The sequence below is a fragment of the Lagenorhynchus albirostris genome, chromosome 14 (genome assembly GCF_949774975.1).
Source record: "Lagenorhynchus albirostris chromosome 14, mLagAlb1.1, whole genome shotgun sequence".
NCBI classification, from domain to species: domain Eukaryota; kingdom Metazoa; phylum Chordata; class Mammalia; order Artiodactyla; family Delphinidae; genus Lagenorhynchus; species Lagenorhynchus albirostris.
The window spans coordinates 49,832,786-49,855,964 of record NC_083108.1 but is presented as its reverse complement, the minus strand read 5'-3'; the positions used below and the strand labels follow the sequence as shown (position 1 = coordinate 49,855,964).

At 43.7% G+C, this 23,179-nt stretch overlaps 1 non-coding gene across 1 annotated transcript; it reads right to left on the bottom strand.

Moving 5' to 3' along the window:
• Positions 1-22,854: 22,854 nt before the first annotated feature.
• On the bottom strand, positions 22,855-22,963 carry LOC132504578 (U6 spliceosomal RNA). The gene has a single exon (XR_009534965.1). It is a non-coding gene; the product is annotated as a U6 spliceosomal RNA (small nuclear RNA).
• Positions 22,964-23,179: the final 216 nt, after the last annotated feature.

Here is a 23,179-nt window from a genome sequence, read left to right as displayed (position 1 = left end):
TTTTTTGTTTTTTGTTTTGTTTTGTTGTTTTTGTGGTACACGGGCCTCTCACTGTTGTGGCCTCTCCCGTTGCAGAGCACAGGCTCCGGACGCGCAGGCTCAGCAGCCATGGCTCACGGGCCTAGCCACTCCGCGGCATGTGGGATCTTCCCAGACCGGGGCACGAACCCGTGTACCCTGCATCGGCAGGCAGACTCTCAACCACTGCGTCACCAGGGAAGCCCCATTTGCTGTTTTTAAATGAAAGCTCTGTTTCTTATTTATTTATTTATTTTTGGCTGCGTTGGGTCTTTGTTGCTGTGCGCAGGCTTTCTAGTTGCTGCGAGAGGGGGCTCCTCTTTGTTGCAGTGCACGGGCTTCTGATTGCGGTGGCTTCTCTTGTTGCAGAGCATGGGCCCTAGGTGCACGGGCTTCAGTAGTTGTGACATGTGGGCTCAGTAGTTGCAGCCCGTGGGCTCTAGAGCACAGGGTCAGTAGTTGTGGTGCACGGGATTAGCTGTTCCGCGGGATGTGGTATCTTCCCAAACCAGGGCTCGAACCCAAGTCCCCTGCATTGGCAGGCAGATTCTTAACCACTGCGCCACCAGGGAAGTCCCGAGAGTGCTCTGTTATTACATAGCTTTATTGTTGACAGTTTCTCACTCACATTATCTTCTTTATGTTGTGGAATTACATGGTACAATCTAAACCTCTGAATAACTGGCTCCCTCCATACTTATGTGACGTAATCCAATGTACTTTAGGTAACATATTTTGGTTCAAAGAAGCCTTAAAGAGTATGGAATCTGCATGAATTCAAATTGTTCCCTGCTCTATTTCTTCCAGCTTGACACCAGGGCAGCTTTATGCTGGCCACAAAATCTACCTCGTTTCTGAAATGGGGACTATCTCAGTAACCAACAGGGTGCATATGTTCTTGCATCTTGCTTTTGTTTAACCCAAATATTGACACATTCTCTCTTAAACATTGACGATGCTTGGGAAAAAGGCAAACAGTATTACTGAAATTCCTTAAATCAATGATTAAAGATTTTTAATCTTGTCTTTCAAACAGTAAGAATGGCTGACAAGCCTAGTGTAGATATGAGTTGTACAGTAACTAAAAACATCTTTCCAACAAAATCCAAGTTAATTCTTGCTTGATGTCAATTCACAATCCATCTTAGCTTAATCCCTTCTGTTACTTAACACGGGACTTATACTGAAAAAAAACATATCCTGAAGTCAACAATTTATTATTTTTACCTGATAGAGAGTCACAGGAATTGAGAACTGGAAAAGACTTAGGAAACCTATGGTTTATCTCGGACCTAAACACTGGAGGTCCAAAGCGATCAAATAACTTCCCTGAAGTTTCAGAGATAGTTAGTGACGACCCAGGAATGGGACCCAGTTCTCCTGACTGACACCAGTGATTCACGGCAATGCCCACTCCCAGCCGTGACCTCAACACTCCCTCTGAAGAAAGAAGTCTCAGACTCACCTTGAGCTGGGAACCCATACAGGTGAGGCTGACCAGCAGAAGCTGCAGCTGTCCTCCTGGCTGGCCTGTTAAGAAAAGAGGAACATTTCTCTTTTTCTAAAACCTGTTCGTTCTAGAGTAGGGGCTGATAGTTTATTTCTAAAGTATTTATCATAGCCATTATCACCATTATTATATTTTGCATTTTATAGGATTAACATTTTCCCGTACTTTCACATGCCCTCTTATCCTCATTATACCTTTGAGTGGCAGGTGCTAGTGTTCCCATATTGCTGGTGAGGCTTGGGGCTGAGTATGTCATTTGCTGGAGGTCACATAACCAGTAGGTATGAGTAGGTAGTAGGTACAAGCTCTCACTAGAGCCCAGATCTTTTCATTCCTCTCCTTTGTCTGTTCACTTATATTAAACCTTCTGTTACTGAGACGACAAACCCTTGTGTAACTCTGAGGGAGGAATTTAAATCTTTGATTTATGTTGAAAAACATAAATTGGATTATTTGATTCCTGCTAAGTCACTCTCTTTGGCTTCTGACTTTTGCAAAATCCTCACCAAAAGGCTACTTCATGCCTGGGTTTCTGTTTGGAAGGTTCTTGTTCCAAGTGTCTGCTCTGTGGCCCTGGACTCGACTGCACTGCGTTTCCACTTAGGGAGGATCCCAGGCCAAGCTGGTGAGGGTCCTTTAGTTCCCAGAAGAGAACACTGGAGGCACCTGTCTCATTTTTTCTCACGTGCGCTTTCCAAATCCTGAAATCTGTGGCTTTCTGGAAGTTTCTGTTAAGAACTCAGGGGCTTATTCTAATGGTTACAAAGGGCTGGTTGGGTCAATTTCCTTAGGGCATGACCTTTCTCTCTGGGAGAATTCTGCACCTACAAATCATGGATGGAACAAGGAAGTATTTTTATTCGTGTGTCCTGCATTCCCTTTTTTCTTTTGAGTAGTCTCCCGAAGGCCCCAGGATTACCTCTCCTCGCCTCAAATGTAAACAAGTCATAAATTCTGCAGTAAAGCAGTGCAAAGGTTTTAGAGACTGTGTTTACAACCTGGCTTGATCTTCTAAAAACCGAACTTTACCCAAGATAGAGAAAAATCCAAGGAAGAAAGAAAAGAGAGAAAGAGCTTGCATCGCCTTAATCTCTCTTTTCACCTCACCGTCCTCCAGTCCTGGAGAAACGCATTCCTGGTACTCAGAGCCCAGCGTTCTCACCTACCGACATCTGCCATCCAAGTTAATGGCAGGTGGGTGTTTGTACTGCCCACAAAACCTGTTCCTGGTGATTAATGATCAGTTAAGTGACATGTTTCATATCTACAGGATGGCTTCTGTGGATAGGAGAGAACGTTCTGAGCTTCAAACTTTTTTGTTCTTTCAAGAAGTCTGGCCATGGACTCAAAGGCGTCCAGAGCCGTGGATGCAGGGAGGCCCTCTGAGATGGCCCTGCCTTTGGGTCCACTTGCCAAAGCCTCCAAAAGGCTGCCTTTCGTGCTTCCATTCTTGCAGGAAAGATCGTCAGAGAGACAGGCAAGTCAAGGCTATTAGCAGTCCCTGGAAAGAATGAAGGGCGGAACCTGGGAATCTGGGGGTGGCTCAATCATTTAGACTGTTTGGGGAGGTGTCATCGATTTAAAAATATTGAGCGGGTTCCCCATGACCACTTTAATCATCTACCTTGGCAAGAGGATCTGAAATAACATTTACCTTTCTTGTTGTTTTCAATTAGCAGCAAGCAATGAGCACCGGGTCTGCTGACCTTGTCCCCTCCCCAGGCTTCTTCCCCATTAACCCCAGCCGGCCCATCCCTGCAGTCACTCCTACAGTTCCTCACCACCGGGGCTACACAGCCGTGATTAGTTACATACCTTCTTTGGGCTGTATTTGCCTTTATTTCTCACGTGTGCTGGCTTTCTCTACTGCTTGTGAGTGTAAGACTCTCAGGATAGAGAGAGAAACACCTAATAGCACAGTGCAGGCAGAGTGACTGACTCTGCCTGGTCATTGGTTGGGAGCTGAATCTAAAAGTCTCTACAATTCAGCTGGCGAGACAGGGCTCTGCTGGCATGAGAGTAGACTATGTGCCAGTGGCTGAGCCACCAAAGGTGGATTTGCCACCGTCGTTGTCTCCACCAGTCCCTGCTAAAGTTACCCAGCAATGAAAATAGTCATCCTCATAATATCTTTGGATCTGGACAATGTTATTTTTGAATTCTGTATATAATTCTAAAGGAACATTGCTATTTTTATTAAACTTGCCTCAAAGATATGCTTGCTATAAAAAGCACTTCTTCAAGACACATTCCTGAATTTTCTCCTTTTAACCTCATGCTCTACTGTATAGAAATTCTGGACCCACCGCTGGCTACCTCCGTGGGTTACAAAGATGGAGTTTGAGGGGCTCACAGTAAAAGAAAATGATGAGTCAATATTGGTCAATACAGAAACCCTGTCACAAGGCCAGCAAATGTCAGAAACAGACGTTTTATTTGAGATGTCATACATTTCAGGGCGTAGAAGAAGGAGTGTGACTGACGGGTACTTGTTTCAGAAGGGGATGGAGGTAATTTTGCTGCACACATCCTGCCAAGCACAGGGTAGATAAATAACATGCAGCAAGTTAGAATTTGTTTAAACAGTGGGCGTCTCACCAGGTGTCAGAATCATAAATGTGCCTCAAGTTCCTTTTATCCCATCTTCTGCATATAACAATCCTGATCCCTAATTGCAACAGTTTTTTGGATTGCCTAATAAAGCAAACTGTCCTTTAAACACAAACTCCTAAGCGACAAACTCGGATGAAAGTTAAGCTTCCGGGAATCCAAACCTCAATGTGTGTGGTGTAAATCCAAAACAATAATGAGTCCTCAGGGAGAACTTTGCTTCAACAACTGACCCCATGTGGTCTGATTCCCCCCAATCTGCATAACAACCGGTGAGATAGATGTGATCATCCCCATTATACACATGAGAAGACTGAGGCTCAGAAGGTAGATAATGTGCCCAGGAGCAGAGCTGTAAGTGCTGCAGCAGCGTCTGCATCCAGGTCCGTCTGACAACAAAGCTCCCGCTTGTTGTACTTCACAATATTAATACATAGAATTGGGTTTGGCATGCAAGGGAGCCCACTGGAATTATATTTCAGGTATTTTCCAAACCATTTATTTTATTTTATTTTTTCCTTTTCCATTTGGCTTTTAGGAAATTTTTTAAAAATTGAAGTACAGTTGATTTATAATATTGTGTTAGTTTCAGGTGTATGGTAAAGTGATTCGGAATATATATCTATTTTCCTTTTTTTAAAATTCTTTTCCATAGTAGTTTATTACAAGATAGTGAATATAGTTCCCTGTGCTATCCAGTAAATCCTTGCTGTTTCTCTATTTTGTATGTGGTAGTATGCATCTGTTAATCCCATACTCCCAATTTATCTCTCTTCCCACCCTGCCCCCCTTCCCCTTTGGTAACATAAGTTTGTTTTTTATGTATGTGAGTCTGTTTCTGTTTTGTAAATATGATGTCACTTCTTTCATTTGTACTATTTTTTAGATTCCACATGTAAGTGATATCATATAATAGTTGTCTTTCTATGCCTGACTTACTTCACTCAGTATGATAATCTCTAGGTCCATCCATGTTGCTGTAAATTTCATTATTTTTTATGGCTGAGTTGTATTCCATTGTATATATGTGCCACATCTTCTTTATCCATTCATCTGTCGATGGACACTTAGGTTGCTTCCATGTCTGGCTATTGTAAATAGTGCTGCTGTGAACATTGGGGTGCACGTATCATTTTGAATTATAGTTTTCTCTGAATATACGCCCAGTAATGGAATTGCTGGATCATATGGCAACTCTATTTTCAGGCACCTCCATATTGTTCTCCGTAGTGGCTACACCAATTTACATTCCCACCAACAGTGTAGGAAGGTTCCTTTTCTCCACACCCTCTCCAGCGTTTATTATTTGTGGACAAGTCATTTATTTTAAAAGGGACAAGGGGGAGAAGGTCATATATGGCTTTATTGCTTTCTTCTCTTCACCTCCCATTTCATTTTTTTTTTCTTCATTCCAATTCCTCTCTTGGTCACCTCAAGTCCTGCCTAGATCCTATATTTTAAAAATAATTTATTTAAAAATAATTTTAAACTTATAGAAGTTGTAAGAACAGTACAAAGAGACTTGGTATCTTTTTCACCCAGATTCCCCAGTTATTAATATTTCATATGTGCAAGCCCTTTCTCTTGCCTTCTGTCTCTCCATATATGTAGTTTAATTACACATAATATACATAGATAAATAATTAATACGAAGTCTTTTTCTGAGCCACTTAAGAATAACTTGCAGTCGTGCTACTCCATCACCCCTCATTATTCCAGTGTATATTGCCCCAAAGCACGGACACCCCTACACAACCAGCGTACAGCCATCCAAGTCACTGTTATGTGTTATCATTTCGTCCACAGACCCCATTCTCATTTTGCCAACTGTCCCAATGATGTCACTTCTTTCTTTCTTGTCCTGCAGACTATTCAGGGTCCTGTGTTGCGTTTAGTGGTCAAGTGTCTCCAGTGTCTTTTGATCTGGAATGGCTCTTTGGTCTTTCCCTCTCTTTCGGGACCTTGAGTGGAATGAGGACTGGCCTCTTGTTCTGTAGGGCGGGCCACCCCTTGGTCTGTCTGATACCTCCTCCTGTCCAGACTCAGGCCATATATTCTTGGCAGGAATCCTGTAGAAATGATGCCGTGCACTGAGCAGTTGTCAGCTGTGTCACCGTGGGAGATGTTTCTCACCATAAAGTTTCCATTTTCCCTTCATAAATGATAAGGATTTTGTGAGGAGACCACATCAGTATCTGTTCCCACCAGCCTGAGTCTCCCCTGATGACTGCCTTCTGAATCAACCACCTCTATGATGGTTGTCAAATAACGGTTTTCTATTTTTATCATTCCTTCTGCCTTCTACTGACATTCCATTGTAAGCAGAGCTTTCCCTTCTCCATTTATTTGCTTGTTATATATTTATGTATATATATACATATATATAAAATATTCACATATATAATATATGTGATATACAATATCCACATATATATGAATGAATGCATAAATTCCTATGATTTAATGGGGTGGTTTTTTTTATTGAAGTGTAATTGACATACAATATTATGTTAGTTTCATGTGTACAACACAGTGATTCAACATTTGTATGCATTGCAAAATGGTCACCACAATAAGTCTGGTTACCATCTGTCACCACATAAGGTTAATGCAATATTATCAAGTGTATTCCCCATGCTGTACATTACATCCCCATGACTTAGTTATTTTATAACTGGAAGTTTGTACCTCTTGATCCCTTTTACCCATTTCTCCACCCCTCCCCCGCAACACCCCTCCCCTCTGGTGACCACCAATCCGTTCTCTGTATCTATGAGTCTGGGTTTTGTTTTATTTGTTTGTTGTTTTGTTTTTTGGAGTCCACACGTAAGTGAAATCGTGTGGCATTTGTCTTACTCTGTCTGACATTTCATTTAGCATAATGCCCTCAAGATCCATCCATGTTGTCGCAAATGGCAAGATTTCATCCTTTGTTATTGCTGAGTAGTACTCTGTTGTAGGGCTATCTGTTATTATCATTATTTATTTTTGATGCTCAAAGAGCTACATGTTTGACCAGTGGGAACCTCTTCAAACTGGCACCGTAATGCCCCATCATTCTTTTAGCTTTTCCTTACTTTGTGGCACCACATGTTCCAGACTCATTGCCTCAGGCTAGGAATCAGCCTCTTCTCTAAAGAACTGTTCCTTTTAGAGAAGAATGGAATCTGGTTCATACACAGACATATACACTCATATACATCAATATTCCTGTACACATATAAAATGAGTGTACACTGATACATCTAATTCTAATCTAACACTGCCATTTTCTTTTTAGCCTTCTCCTTTTCAATATTCATAAATTCCTTTTCTGATGATGAGAAACAGGTTCCCATGGTCCTTAATATATTTACTTCCTCAGACCCCCGTATGTCATCAATCTCCCCACTACTCCCAATGCCTCCTTGGTCGGCTGCCTCTGTGGTCCCCCATTTTTCCCTTCCTGCCTCTGGCTTGGCCACTGGGCCTGGTATCACCTCTGTGGTTTCACTTCACTCTCACTGCTGCTTCCTAGACACGCCTCCCTGCCCCGACCCCTCCGCTGACCCCGCTGCCCAGGGAAGAGAAGGTTGCAGGTCCTATGCCATATGCTCACAATTTAAGCCAAAAACAAAGATATATAAGAGGGGCAGCAAGCTTAATAAATACAATGGAGCTTTCTTTTCATTTTTCTTTTAGAAAAGCAGTGTTCAGCATTTTCCATAACGGTGCTGTGTTGCTGTTAAAATATGTTAATAACCACCTAGTAAGCTAGCATGTGGAACTACTTTCCAATTAATGAAGCAAACAAAAAGACTAAGTTTTTTTCAGTTTTTAATTTTTTAAATTTATTTATTCTTTTTTCTTTTTTTTTGCGTCTCCCTCCCTCCCACCCTCCCTATCCCACCCCTTCAGGCGGTCACAAAGCACTGAACTGATCTCCCTTCAGTTTTTTAAAATTGAAGTATAGTTGATTTACCATGTTGTGGCAGTCTCTGTGACTCAGTTATACACATATAGACATCCTTTTTTTATATTCTTTTCCCTTATGGTTTATCACAGGATATTGAATATAGTTCCCTGTGCTATACAGTAGGATCTTATCCATTCTAAATGTAACAGCTTGCATCTACCAACCTCAACCTCCCAGTCCATCCCTCTCCCTCCCCCGCTCCCCCTTGGCAACCACAGGTCTGTTCTCCATGTCTATGCATCTATTTTGTTTTGTCGATAGGTTCATTTGTGCCATATATTCGATTCCACACATAAGTGATATCATGTGGTATTTGTCTTTCTCGTTCTGACTTACTTCACTTAGTATGATAATCTCTAGTTGCATCCCTGTTGCTGCAAACAGCATTACTTTGTTCTTTATCATGGCTGAGTAGTATTCCATTGTATATATGTATCACATCTTCTTTATCCATTCATCTGTCAATGGACATTTAGGTTGTTTCCATGTTTTGGCTATTGTGAATAGCACTGCTATGAACATAAGTGTGCGTGTATCTTTTTGAATTATAGTTTTGTTCAGTTGTATTCCTAGGAGTGGGATTGCTGGATCATATGGTAATTCTATTTTTAGTTTTCTGAGGAACCTCCATATTGTTTTCCATAGTGGCTGCACCAGCTTACATTCCCACCAACAGTGCAAGAGGGTTCCCTTTTCTCCACACCCTCTCCAGCATTTGTTATTTGTAGACTTTTTAATGATAGCCATTCTGACTGGTGTGAGGTGATACCTCACTGTAGTTTTGATTTGCATTTTCTAATAATTAGTGATGTTGAGCATCTTTTCATGTGCCTACTGGCCATCAGTATGTCTTCTTTGGAGAAAAGTCTATTAAGGTCTTCTGTCCATTTTTCGATTGTTTGTTTCGGGTTGTTTGTTTTTTTTTTGTTGTTGAGTTGTATGAGCAGTTTGTATATTTTGGAGATTAATCTCAAAGGGACTAATTTTTAATCTCTTTTGAGAAGAATTTCACGTGCATCTGTGTGGCACTCTTTCCTATGACCCACAATATGTTTTGAGTTTGGTTTTATAAAGTAGATACCATTTCCTGACAACCAGAAAAGTTCATTGTTCACTTCTTCCCCCTTACTTTTTATATATGTACAAAGAACATTTCTATAAAAATTCTCACCTGGCCTATTTGGGAGGTCAGAGGGAAAAAAGAAGTTAAAACTCACATATAACTAGGGAAAAAGTGGAAGTTATCAAGTTATAAAGTTGAAATCAGAACAACCATGGGGACCTCAGACCTATTTTTCACCCAGGCCTTTTCAGGGGAGTGGGGGAGGGATGATGGAAATCTGTGATCTTAAGACTGTTTTTAAAATCCCTCCCAACCCCCAACAATATTACTTTAGATTTTAGTAAAACTGGTTATTTCACTTTGCAATCTGCTTATTTTGAGGCTTCTTTCTGGTTATTTTGAGGGTTCTCCCATTCAGAGCAATCAATAAAGAATTATGAGTAAGTCTGATCTTGAGGTCCTGGCGTGGGCATGGGTGGGGGGCGGACGCAGAGTCTAGAATCAGAGCTAAACATGCACGTGGCAGAAGTAGGCAGGCCTGGTCCCTGCTCTGTCACCTTGGGCCAAGTACCTCATTTCTCAGAGTCTCAGTTTCCTAATCTATGAAATGGGGATAATATTATGGAGGGCTGTGTTGAAGAATTAAGAGAGAGAGAGCGAAAGAGTGGGCCTAGACCTCCTGGCACGGTGCTTGCATAGGGAGGGTCCAGTAAGTGGAGGTAATAATTATGAATAAGGTCTAATACTTAGCCCTTGACCTTGGTTGCTCACCAGTTTAGTCAATGAGATTTAAGGACAGGAGAAATCAAAGCACCATTCTGTTATCTTACATCTCCTGGTGTTGCCAATACTCCCAGAGCACAAAAGAACTTGGGTATTTTAGGAAGTTACAAAACCAAACAAAACCATGTTCCAGCTCCCCAGAGGGAGGCCTCCCGCACCTGTGGTTTATCAGGACTTGCTCCCTGGGGGGACAGGCAAGGGAGCAGGAAGATCAAGGCAGGGAAGCCAAGGTCCCCGGGCCAGGGCTCGGTTCAGGAGGAGTGGCCCAGGGGGTGGCTTCAGCCCCACTCTGTGGAAGAATCCTGGAAAGAGAGTTATGCCTCAGTTATCCCAGGACCTGGCCTTCACTGGGCAGGGCTGCCCTGGGGGAAGAATTCCCAGGCCCTCTTGCTCTCTGCCCTTTGGGTAAAGTGGTTCCAGTAACCTGAGGGCGGTCCTCCAGAGAAGAGCCTGAGGGCGAAGCTGTAGGATCGACAGCTTCTTGAAGTGGGGGTGGGGAGGGAGGGCTGGGTGGGATGTGGGCGGAGCACTAAAGTTTCTGCTCTTAGACCCCTCTCCTGACCAGGCCTGAGGTGTCCCAAAGGGCTAGGCTGCCCGCCCTCTCCCACCCTATCCCATCCAGATTTCTCCCCCAGGGGCAGGAAGGTGGCGAAAAGGCCCTGGTGCATCTGACCTGGTTCCCTCCTCACTGCCAGGCTGGACCACAGAAACCCGACTCCTGTCCTTTTAGCCCACTTCTCTTCCGCCTCCCAAGCCCTAGGTCCTGCTCACTGTAATTATTACCAGCAAATACAAGTCACGGAACTCCCAGTAAGCGGAGCATCAGGTGTCCCAGGAGGTGCACAATGAATTGTAGTCAGTATAAAAGAAGGACTCGGGGCTTCCCTGGTGGCGCAGTGGTTGACAGTCCGCCTTCCAATGCAGGGGACGTGGGTTCATGCCCCGGTCCGGGAAGATCCCACATGCTGCGGAGCGGCTGGGCCCGTGAGCCATGGCCGCTGAGCCTGCGCGTCCGGAGCCTGTGCTCCGCAACGGGAGAGGCCACAACAGTGAGAGGCCCGCGTACCACAAAAAAAAAAAAAAAAAAAAGAAGGACTCTAGTGAGGAAGAAGAGGGTTGTCCTGGACGGTGGCTGGAGAAAGAGGGAAGTGCTGAGGCTTAGGCTGGCCTTGATGGCAGGCTTCAGACTGTGCAAGAAAGGGGCAGACCTTCCAGTGGTAGTGCTGATGCGGGTAGAGAGTGAGGTATTCGTGGAGAACCATGAATCACCCTATTAGTCAGTGGCACCCAGTGGGGCGAGAAGGGAGGAGCTAGGAGGGGACCAGTGAAGAGGCTGAGTGGCAGCTGACTGCACCGCCTTCCCTGCCCCCGGCCCTGGCCTGGGTCAGGGTAGGCACAGTAGGAACAGAAGGGACCCTCTTCTGGGACTCCGGACAACTTTGACCAATTTTCAAGCAATTATTTTAAGAGCTACTCATTAAACATCTAGACAAATTGTGACTAGAAATGAAATTGTGACTTCCAGAGGAGGGGAATTTTGCCAGAAGATACATTCTACCCACTCTCCATGCTTCGAAGAAGGTAGAATTAAAAATCAACATTCTATCCAACTGTATTCATTTGGCTTTTGGTTGGTGATGCTGGCATGTTTAAGAGACAAATGGGAGTGTGAATTGCCAGTCTCTGCGCATAGTAGTCACTTGAATAAATAGAATAATTCTTGAATCGTTAGAATAATTTGCTTCGAGCACATATTGCGGTAGTTTGATTTGAGTCTTGACTCCATATAGTTTTATGCAGGGTGGGGGCTCTAGGCTGGATGTCAAAAGCATGGTGAGTGCCGAGAGCACAGGAGGAGTTGTGTTTCAGTCTTTTGAGGCGGTGTTTTCATGGGTGCCAAGCAAACACAAGGTTCTAGAATGGGAATCGTGTGCACATGTGTGGAGGGAAATAAACCACTTGATTCTCCAAGTTCCTTTAGGCTTTTAATCTTATTGTTGACATAATCTAGTCTAATAAGGAAGAGCTATATTTTAAAAATTAAAATAAATTTAAAAATTGACTAGAAACTATGTACACATGGTGCAAGATTACAAAATATTCAAATTGTACACCATGGAAGGATATTTCCCCATTGATTGCTGCCTTAGCCACTCATTTTCCCTCCCATGAGGGGGAACCACTGTGCCAATTCCACATAAATCTTTTCAGAGAATCTCTGTGCATTCATGTGCACAGTTCCCACAAATGGCTGCAAAATATACATACGATTTTGTCCCTTTTTTAACTAGCACTCTATCTTAGAGATGATAACTATTGGTATGTGTAGAGCTGTTTCATTTTTAAATTTATAATTACTAAACAATCATAAGTTATAAAACCTTTAAATAATATACAATATACAGAATAAAAAGTGAAAGCCCCTTTCCATTCCCTTCCCGCTACTTTTTAAAGTGTCTTAACATATACACGTGTGTGTATACACACACACGCAGGGTGTTTTTAAAAACATGAATGGTTTCATACTGTATATATTTTGTGTGACTTTTCTCATGTTTAATATATGATTGATACGTTTATTTCTATAGATATAGATCTACCTTATGCTTTTAATTTTATTTTTTATTGATAAAAATGTACTAATTTTTTGGAATAGGTAATATATGTAAAATTCAAAAGATGTGAAAGGGGCCACAGTGATAAGTCTCCGTCTACCTCTGGTCCCAGGCATCTTCTTCTCCTTCCACACACAACCACTGTGACTATTTATGCTGTGTCCTTCTAGAGATAGGCTATGCATTTACAGACATATATTTAAAAAAATATGCACACAGATAGTGGCGTGCTATTCACGCTGTTCTGTTCCTAGCTTTTGTCTTCTTCACATAAAGTAGATGGTAGATACTTTCATATCCATATGTATATATATGTTTCACTTTTTTAACAGTCACATGGTGGTGTATTCCATAACAGGGATGTACCGTAATTTATTTAATCTGTTCATTAGTCATTGGACATGTACGGAGGGTACCCGCTGGGTAAATTCTTAGAATACAAGGCTGTTTGCCTCCCCTGTTCCTCCATGTTTCCTTAACAGTCTGTTCACTCACGCGCTCACTCACTCATTTGTTTATTTACCAGTTCTTTCAACCCACAGCTTGTGTTGTGCTGTCTATCACTCTAAGTTCTTGACTGCTTTGAACCTAGCTTTCTATAATGAAACATGACGTTATTTTGTGAGCAAAGACATGTTCAACTACAGGAGAATGTTAAAGGCCTTCGTATGGATTCCCTGCTTTTTACTCAGACCACCCATAAGCTCCCAGTCAGCTGAGAGGGCCTCTGGGGGCCCTATCTTCCAGTCCCACCCAAACTCCGTCCCCCTGCCTCTCCTGTGAATGAGTTTGCTAAGGGCTGGGAAGCCAATGGATTGTGTTCCAAGCGCCAGATGAGTAGGAGAGAGGTCTCTTGTCAGCCAGGCGGTAGGTTAAGTATTAGTCACACTGGGGCACAAACAAGTTTCTAAAGCCACATTTAGCCAGCTGTGGCCAGCGGTGTCCCAGGGCTGGCTGCCTACAGACACCTCTGGGCCACATTAAGAAAGAGTTCCCATTTGTTGTGGCAACAAAGCCAGCTGCTGGGAATTAGGTGGTGAAGCCAAGAGGAGCAGGAGGGTGGCCGAAGACTGAGAGGTAGGCTGAGCCACTCCTGACACAAACAAATCCTTTAAGTCTCCTCCAGGTGGGATTTGGCACCGGGAAAGGAGGTGGGTCGGAGCAAAGGAAGGCAGCTCGCCTTCTTCAATGAAAGAGGGAACCCTTGAGGACAGATGGTCCTGATGATGGAAACAGGGGTCCCCCAGTGAGAGAGGGAGGGGAGAGGCAGAAGGCCATAGCAAATATCACAATGCCCCAACTTCTTTTCTCTTGCACGTGAGATGGAAGAGCATTTTCTAACATCTTGGTTCCAGCGCTCAACTCAGAAAAAAACTAGATCAGAAATACTGTGTGCTATTTCTCACCAAGACCCTGGACTCTGGGGTGAAAGAGTTAATTTCTCTCTACAGTTGAGGACTACGTTACCAATATTCCTTTCCTTGCTTTGGACGTGCTTTTTACATTCAAATCTCAGAGTACAATCTTTATTTTTTTCAATTTCCAGTCTTTAGGAAGTGAATAGTAAGTCCCTCCCAAAAAGGTTATTTCCTTAGGATAGACTCCCAGAAGTGGATAAATATTTTCAAAGCACTTAGAGAATAGAGGCTGTGCTTTCACCTTGAAAGACTTGTCCATGGTTCTTAATCTTTCACTCATTCACTGATTTTTTGATTTAATAGGCCATTAAAGTGAACATTTATTTAGGGCTTATTATGTTCCAGCAAAGCGTTCTCTATGTCTTATCTTACTTCCTCATAATAATTCCTCTAGAATGAAGCCTCCATGTGGGTAGAGCCTTTGCCCCTTGTTCACTGTTTTGGCTTCAGTACCTAAAATTGTGTCCGGCACGTACATATTTGTTGAAAAAAAAAGAATGAGGTCGGTAATATTATGATGTCCCTTTACAGATGATGAGACTGTCTTACATGGGTTAAAGACCTTGCTTAAGTTTTCAGAGCTCATACCAAGCTGAGTTGGGATTTAATTTCATGTGACTCGAAAGTCCTTAAGACGGCCTCCATTCTCTAAAGCAGGGGTCCCCAACCCCCGGGCCATGGACCAGTACCAGTCCTTGGCCTGTTAGGAACCGGGCAACACAGCAGGAGGTGAGTGGTGGATGAGGGAGCGAAGTTTCATCTGCTGCTCCCCATTGCTCCCCATAGCTCTCATTACGGCCTGAACCATCTCCCCCATTCCCCGGTCCGTGGAAAAATTGTCTTCCATGAAACTGGTCCCTGGTGCCAAAAAGGTTGGGGACCGCTGCTCTAAAGCACTTACAGTTTAGGGAAGGAGAAGTTATGTGTTCAAATAACTCTCATACAAAGCAGAGGAAATGAGTAGAGGTAAGAGGAAGGTGTTGTGGGATCACAAAGAAAGGATGATTTTTTTTGGTTGGGAAATCCCGGAGGGCCTCCAGGAGGAAGTGGCATTTGGACCTGGACCTTGAGGGATGGACTCCCACATTCGATCTCAGATGTTCACTGATGGCAAAATAAATTTGGACTTATTTTTCCCTGATTTAATGGGGGAAAAAAATGCAGCCCCATTTCAGATTGCCTCATTTATATTAAGCCTTCTTTAGTGTAAATTCTTAGTGGAGACCATTCCGTCCCTGGCTGTGATGGTATCGTGTCTCTGTGCGTCTGATAGAAAGCTTGCTGTCAGTGTCCCCTTTCTGAAAGATTTTCCTAAATTGCTCTTCATAGCTTTCTGAATCATGGGGCTTGTAATCTCCTTTTCAGAAGTCAGTTTGGACTAAATGTTTTTGCTTGTCTGATGCCTATGAAAATCCCCATTTCTTACTAATGGTGGACAACTGCTCTGACGGTGGACTTTCCCCCTCACCCCCATCCAGCCCCATCCTTCAAAACTGGAAGGGGAGCGTGGATACTCTTTGCTTTTGATCAAGACATGTCTCCCGCCAGGAGCAAGGAAGGATGTGTAGGAGGCAATGTCTCCAATAGTAACAATAACAAGAGTAATGAGTAAAAGTTCTCGACAGGATCTTGGGCAGCTAAGTTACCCAGGCGTTTATACATGTTTACAGTGTGAGTGTTTTTTTCTCCAGCTAACAATGGTTCCCAAATGTCTTCCTTCCCTGGGCCCCCTCCCAAGCATGTGAAAGGTCCTGTCTGAAATATAGAGAAGCAGCTTTCAAAACCAGACTTATTTTCCTGCTTGCTTTTGGCATAAAGCTGAGCGGGGTGCCCACTGGCCTTTGGTTATGGAGGCCAGTGCACTCAGGGCGCCTGGGTCCTGGCTCTGGGGCTGAGAGCATCATGTGACCTTCTTGAGCCACTGGCAGCTCTTCAGCCAATGCTGCTGCTTCTCCAAGTGACTGAGGAAACTTTTCCTTCAATTCCCCCTTCTCTCTCAGCTCTGAGATAATCAGAGTTGTGACCCTCCTGTTTAAGCAACAGACTGTGACTTGAGCAACAATTAACTGACTTCCTACACATCCCTCTGTGCCACCTCTTGGGTGACTTAAGAGGAAACAAGATTCCCTTCTCCCTGGCTCTGCTGGACAGAGCCTCCTCCAGCTCGGGTCAGCCCAGGCTTAGCTGTGTGGCCGCAGGAAGTCTCTCTCATCCTCTTTACCCGCTTCACATCCTGCTAACAGGAGGATGAGCAGGAAGCGGAGAGTGTCAGGGCAACGTCTTTCACGCTCACAGTGAGCTCAGGCAGCACGTGGGCCTCTAGGAAAACAATACAAAACTTTCCAAATGGCTCTGCTAAGGGCGCTCTGCAAATACTTTGCACAGTTGCGTTAGAAACTGTTAGTCATGAAGACTCTGGGTTACTTTTTTTTTTTCATTTGGCTTAAAAAAAAAAAAAAGGTGAAGTCTGAGTGTTGCTCTCAGCAGCTCTTTCTGGTTGTCTGGGAGCCCTTTGTGATGGGTGGGACAGGCCCCTGCGAGGCCTCTTGTAGGAGGCAGCGCCTCTGCTCAGGGTCAGGAATATGGGTTAGTGCACAATGATGCTTTACATTTGGGAAAATGCTCCTACATACAGGTGCTGGCTGCTGGTTTGTTCTGAACCTTTGGATAGCACATCACTTTTTCAGACCTCAGGGTCCTTGTTTGTAAAATGAAGGAGCTGGAATTGTTAAGATCTGATGTTCTCTGAGTCAGTGAGTCTCTGACGAGACCCACACAGAGGCCCTCTGGACTCTCTGGGGGCAGTAAACCTCAGGTGCCCCTCAAGCCCCTTCTCCAGAGGGCAGTTCCTCTCTCCCTGAGTGGGGCTGGCCTTGGAAGGCTCTTCAGCAAATCTCCACTCCCTCGGTGTAAGGCATGGTCGGGCGATTGAACTTCCACATGCTGGTCTTCCAGTCTTTATATTTTAAACATAAAGGTGATTAAAAAAATTTTTTTTTAGCTCTAGAATCACAAACTGCCCCAAGGTGGCACCTGCTTGTAAAAACTTTGCTTTTTCACTGACTTCTCTCATTTAAGCACTCTTGTCCTTGCTAGTACTCCACTCCCTGCATAAAGCCCAGCTGGGAAATAACCCCGGATGCTTCTTCCTGACCTCTCCCCACTGTCCATCCCTTTTCTTTTTTAGCTATTGTGGGAGTAATAGGAAAAGGGAGGGCTGCTTTTCAGGAGGCTGGCATTTACCAAAAATAACATTTTCCCTGACTAATTTCCAGGTACTGCCCATTCATTACCTTGGAATGTAAATATATTTGAAAAGCAGACCTGTCCTAAGGCATTCCTCAGCTTCCACGATTAGAAACCTCCGGGCATTCCCCTTTGACTCGAGGCAAGATTAGCCTTCAGAAGCTCCAGGCAAGGTGCAAAAACCCGACTTCCTCTGATTCCAAGCTGAAGGCAACGATCGTGGCAGAGTTACTTCTACATGGGGCCACCCTAAATTTAGAGAATAATGGACATGACAAAGAGAAATTATCCAACTGGAACTGAAAAGGGTTTTTTGGGAGTTATCTTTCTCACTTGCTAGTGAAGCCCTTTATTCCTTGTTCTGTGTGAGATGGTCTGTGACAAGTGTCTGGCACAAAATGGGTCCTCAGTTAACGTGAGCATCCTTCCCAGTTCCCACTGCTTTCCAGTTCCCACAATGGGTGGATACAGCTGTTCATAGTTGATACCCTAAAGGGCTGGGGAATGGAGGGGGAGGAGAGAGGAGACCCACATCTGCTGGTTGAGAGCCCTCCTCTCCAGAATAAAATTGGACAAATGAAATGGTGAGGTCTCAGCGGATGCCTAGGGCAGCCTTCAAGGAGAAGGGGCAGTCTGAGCGATGTGTTTGAAGGGGAGAAGCCCTGACTGCCTGATTTGCCCCGGTGGCCTGAAGGACTTTATATTTGATGTATATGAGTCCCAGGTCCTTTCAAAAGCATCACTGGGCTGAACTGTCCTCTTCTTCCTCTGCAACTGCCTTACTGAGTCATATACACTTGAGGGCTTCCCTAAGTGCAAACCACGGCCAAATCACAGAGGCTTTGCAAGGTCAGAGGAGGCCTGATCTCTAGAATTCCCTAAGTCAGAGCCCCAGTGGCTAACAAGTGTCTATGAGATTGGAGGCCTGGAAGATTCAGTTATGGGCAGTCACAGTAAGGGCGTTAACATCAGGCTGAGATGATGACTAATTCCACTCTACTTTAAATTGTTTCTCCTTTAACTGTCCTTAGCTGAGTGTCTGTTACTCAGAAGTTTGGAAATTTAAATTGAAAAGTACCCAGATAAACTCTGCTCAGTATTCTGTAATAATCTACATGGGAAAAGAACTCGAAGAAGAATAGATACATTTATGTGTATAAGGGAATCACTTTGCTGTACACCTGAAACTAACACAACATTGTTAATCAGCTATACTCCAATATAAGATAAAAATTTTTTTAGAAGTACCCAGGGCTTCCCTGGTGGCGCAGTGGTTGAGAGTCCGCCTGCCGATGCAGGGGACATGGGTTCGTGCCCCGGTCCGGGAGGATCCCACATGCCGCGGAGCGGCTGGGCCCGTGAGCCATGGCCGCTGAGCCTGCGCGTCCGGAGCCTGTGCTCCACAGCGAAAGTACCCAAATAAAACTGGGGAACTTTGAAGAGACTACAGAAGAATTAGCTGTGGCATCCACCTCACCCCGGATTGTGAGACGGGCCAGCCCTGGTAGTCCTCGCTCTCCTTGGCTTACCTGCGCGTCCTTGCTGATCGGGGTCTCCTGTTGCTGCCCCGTATTTACACTTAGGCTAGCTGCAGGGGCGGGTCGCTTTTGAAATGCGTGCAGCTTTCAACCTTAATTGCTACTGCTTTTTGGCTGCTGTGATGCCTTATTGCATCAGCACATTTCTAAGTTTGATGAATTTCTCTACTCATGGGAGATGCTCCTCTTTCTGTGTTCAGGAAAATTCCACCCTGGTCAGGTGCCCAGGTCTCTGAGGAGCCCGTGCCTTGGCTGTGTGGCTGGTCACTGTCGGGGCAGGAGCCACGCCATTGGCTCTGGCAATTCGGCCTCCATGGCCTCCCTCTGGTTCAATCCGGATGCTGCACCCGCCTTGGAAGCAGTGACTTCTCTGGTTGCCTCTTTACAATCTCGGGAAAAGGCTACTCATCCTGCCTTATGGATTTGGACGTGAAGTGCTTGCTTCTAAGCAACATGTGGCCAGGAAGTCTGTCTTCTAGGTCAGGTGATCAGAGCATAGATTTGTTGAGAACCAACCCTGCGGTGGGCGCTCTGCTAGGCTCCAAGGGTCCAGAGAAGAAAGACCATCCCTGCTTTGAGGAGCTCTCAGTCTGGGGTGGGGGGAGATATGAACTTGTCATTTCAAGACAATGTGCTGGATTGAGGGGTGAAGAAGGGGAATTCCCCTGAAAGTCCCTCAGACTGTTGGGCTTAGCCAAACCTGCTGCTTGTGCCCAGCCTCCATTCTGACTGTTTGGGCTCCTGTTCTGAGTCGATGGTGCCCAGACAGACAGAACTGAATATCTCCCGGACCCAAGCAAGCAGAGCACCGGGGAGGGGGACTTAGCTCAGCCCTGGGACGGGGAGGAGAGACACCTCAGAATCTGGGTTACTTAGCTGATGACTTGAAAGAGGAGGCAGAGTTGCTGAAGGCGGAGGGAAAGAGTGTAACAGGCAGTGGCATCAGCTGAGCCAAGTGAGAAGTGTTAAAAGGCAAGGCTTGTGCAGGCATCCCCAGACGGCCGAGTCCATGGGGTGGGGGGAGCAGGTGTAAGAGGGCCCTGTTAATGATGGGTAAGCTTGAGAGAGACCTGGTCAGATTTTTCAAAAGTATATCCAGTGCCCTAGAGGAAGATGGACTTGAGGGAGGTGAGGCTAGAGAAGGGAGGTGAGGCTAGAGAAGGAAGCCTCGTAGGGACTTCATGCAACTAGGGGATCCAGGAAACAGGCAGCCAGCTCTTATGGGGGTTTGCCTTCTCTCCCTCTTTTTCGTATTTCCCTCTTCATTCACAGCTTTGAGGCAAGTTTTCCTCTTCCCCTTTCCTCTTCCTCTTCCTCCTCCTTTCTTTTGTTTTGTACTTTTTATTTTGAAATGATTTTAGACTCACAAGAAGTAGCATAAATAGTACAGAGTCCTCTCTAACCTTCCCCCAGCTTCCCCCATCAGTATCATCTCTTATAGCTTTAGGAAATTATCAAAATCAGGAAACTGACATTGGTACAAAACTGGCAACCAGGCTACAGGTTTCATTCAGCTTTCACCGGTATTTGCATATGAGTGTGTGTGTGTGTGTGTGTGTTCTATGCAGTTTTATCTCACATGCATATCTGGATGACCACCACCCTAATCAAGGTGACCCCACCAGGGACCTCCTTGTGCTGCACCTTCTCTTTCCCCCTTTCCCTCTTCCACCCCATCCTGAAGGCCATTCTAATGCACTAAGCTAGAGCATTCAAACTGCTGTTGACTCAGAAAGAAAAAAAAGACCCTTCTTGGCACACTTAAGTCCTCTGAGTTTCTCTTCCTTACTATGAATAGGTCACGTCTACCTCCCTGGAGAGCATGCATGTGGGGGGAGACCCTGTGCTTTGGGCCAGAAGCAGGACTGTTCTTATCCCCTGGAGGGTTCAGAGTCCTGCTGGCTCCTGAGACTGAGGGCGGGGGCTCTTCTTGCCTCTACTTTACGAGATTTCTTAAATCCTCAGCAGAGGACAGAATTGAGGCTTGGTCAAAAGTGGATACGGTGATTTTAAACATATACTAAAGGTGCACAAGAAGTAGATATACGGTCTAATACACTTTCATTTTGTAGACTTTAAATATTGTTCTATATTTCTTTGAAAAGGTCCATTCTTTCCCAAATGATGAATCGCTAATTCAGCAATAGCCTCTCATCCTCACTCAGTGTAGTGTCTATTTGAAGTTCATAAACATCACTTTTATGCAGACTGAACTCACCATAGGTGCATTTTGGAGATTTATATATAAAGCACATATTTCAATATCCAGTAGCAGGTGTAGTGAAACAAAGGGATTATAATATTGGTGATGTCATATATTAGCTTAGATTTAGAAGAGTCTTTTCATATCATCTGGTATAATTTTTAACTTAATTTACAAATTGCTTCTCCAAAGCTCTGATCTTCATGGACATCCAGGAATAGAAACCCACTGGTTCACACGCAGCAGGTTCTTCCGTGTTAGACAGCTTGAATTGTTGGTGCATTTTCCTTTTTTTTTTGGTCCACTATCATATGCGTTTCATTTATTGGTTATAGTTCATCCTCTCAAACTACTCAGAATAAATGTAATCCCCTTTTCACACAGTCTTGTTGGGTTTGAGAGCAGTTCTTGTGTTTCCTGGAAGCCTTCTCCTTCTAGTATAAACACCTTCACTTCCTTTCACTGGTCCTTACAGGCCTTGTTTCCCATACTCTTGCCATCCCATCACTTCCTCAGGAAGTACTCTCGTTTACCCATGTCAGTCTTAAAATGTGGCATCCACATTTTGTCTGTTATCACACAAAGGAAAACAACAGCACAGTTTGACAGACCAAACTATGTAAACCACATGTAGGATATTAAATACTTTCAACAGTTTCCTGCTTTTGTGATGTAAAAATGTCTGCATTTAATTCTCCCTACAAACCCTGTAAGAAAATTAGTCAAATGAACACTTCCTCCATATAGTAAGCACTTAATAAAGGTTCACTTTCATTATTATTACTAATGTAAAAGGACTAACACTATATATTTTAAAAACAGCAAAAAGAGCCCCCCCAAACAAAACCCCCAAACAACCACAAAGTCACACATCAAAAGGCATGAATATAGGGAAAAGTGAGAACCTAGAACAATAAGGCAATTTCCCACACCTTTTTTTTTCTATTGAAATATAATTGGCGAATGTCCTGGTGGTCCCGTGGTTAGGATTTGGCGCTTTCACTGCCGGGGCCTGGGTTCGACCCCTGGTCGGGGAACTAAGATCCTGCAATAAATAAATAAATAAATAAAATTAAAATTAAAAAAAGAAATATAATTGACATATAACATTGTGTAAATTTAAGGTGTACAATGTGTTACTTTGATACATTTATGTATTGTAATATGATTGCCATTGGAGTGAAAATTAGCACCTCTCTCATGTTACATAATTGTCATTTCTTTTTCGTGACTGGAATAATTAAGTTCTAGTCTCTTAGCAAGTTTTCTGATTATACGATATTCTCTCTTTGGTTTTGTTTATTTATTTTTATTTATATATTTATTTATTTAACATCTTTATTGGAGTATAATTGCTTTACAATGGTGTGTTAGTTTCTGCTTTATAACAAAGTGAATCAGCTGTACATATACATATATCCCCATATCTCCTCCCTGTTGCATCTCCCTCCCACCCTCCCTATCCCACCCCTCTAGGTGGTCACAAAGCACTGAGCTGATCTCCCTGCGCTATGCGGCTGCTTCCCACTAGCTATCTATTTTACATTTGGTAGTGTATATATGTCCATGCCACTCTCTCACTTCGTTCCAGCTTACCCTTCCCCCTCCCTGTGTCCTCGAGTCCATTCTCTACATCTGTGTCTTTATTCCTGTCCTGCCCCTAGGTTCTTCATAACCACTTTTTTTTTTTTTTAGATTCCATATATATGTGTTAGCAGACAGTATTTATTTTTCTCTTTCTGACTTACTTATGACAGACTCTAGGTCCATCCACCTCACTATGAGTAACTCAGTTTCATTTCTTTTTATGGCTGAGTAATATTCCATTGTATATACGTGCCACATCTTCTTTATCCATTCATCTGTCAATGGACACTTAGGTTGCTTCCATGTCCAAAAATATGGAATGCTTCACGAATTTGCATGTCATTCTTGTGCAGGGGCCATGCTAATCTTCTCTGTATCATTCCAATTTTTTAGTATATGTGCTGCTGAAGTGAACACTTTGGTTTTGTTTAGACTAGAGTCTGTCCCATTTATTTGTTATTATACTAATGACAATCTTTTTACTTCCAAGCTTTAAAATTACTTATGTCCATTTGTTCATGTTTCATTTCTTACTGTTTTTGTCTCCTAATTTCTTATACTTTTAAAATGAAATTTATTCCTATATATATATATATATAATATTTCTATAGTATTCTAGAAGATGCATTTAAT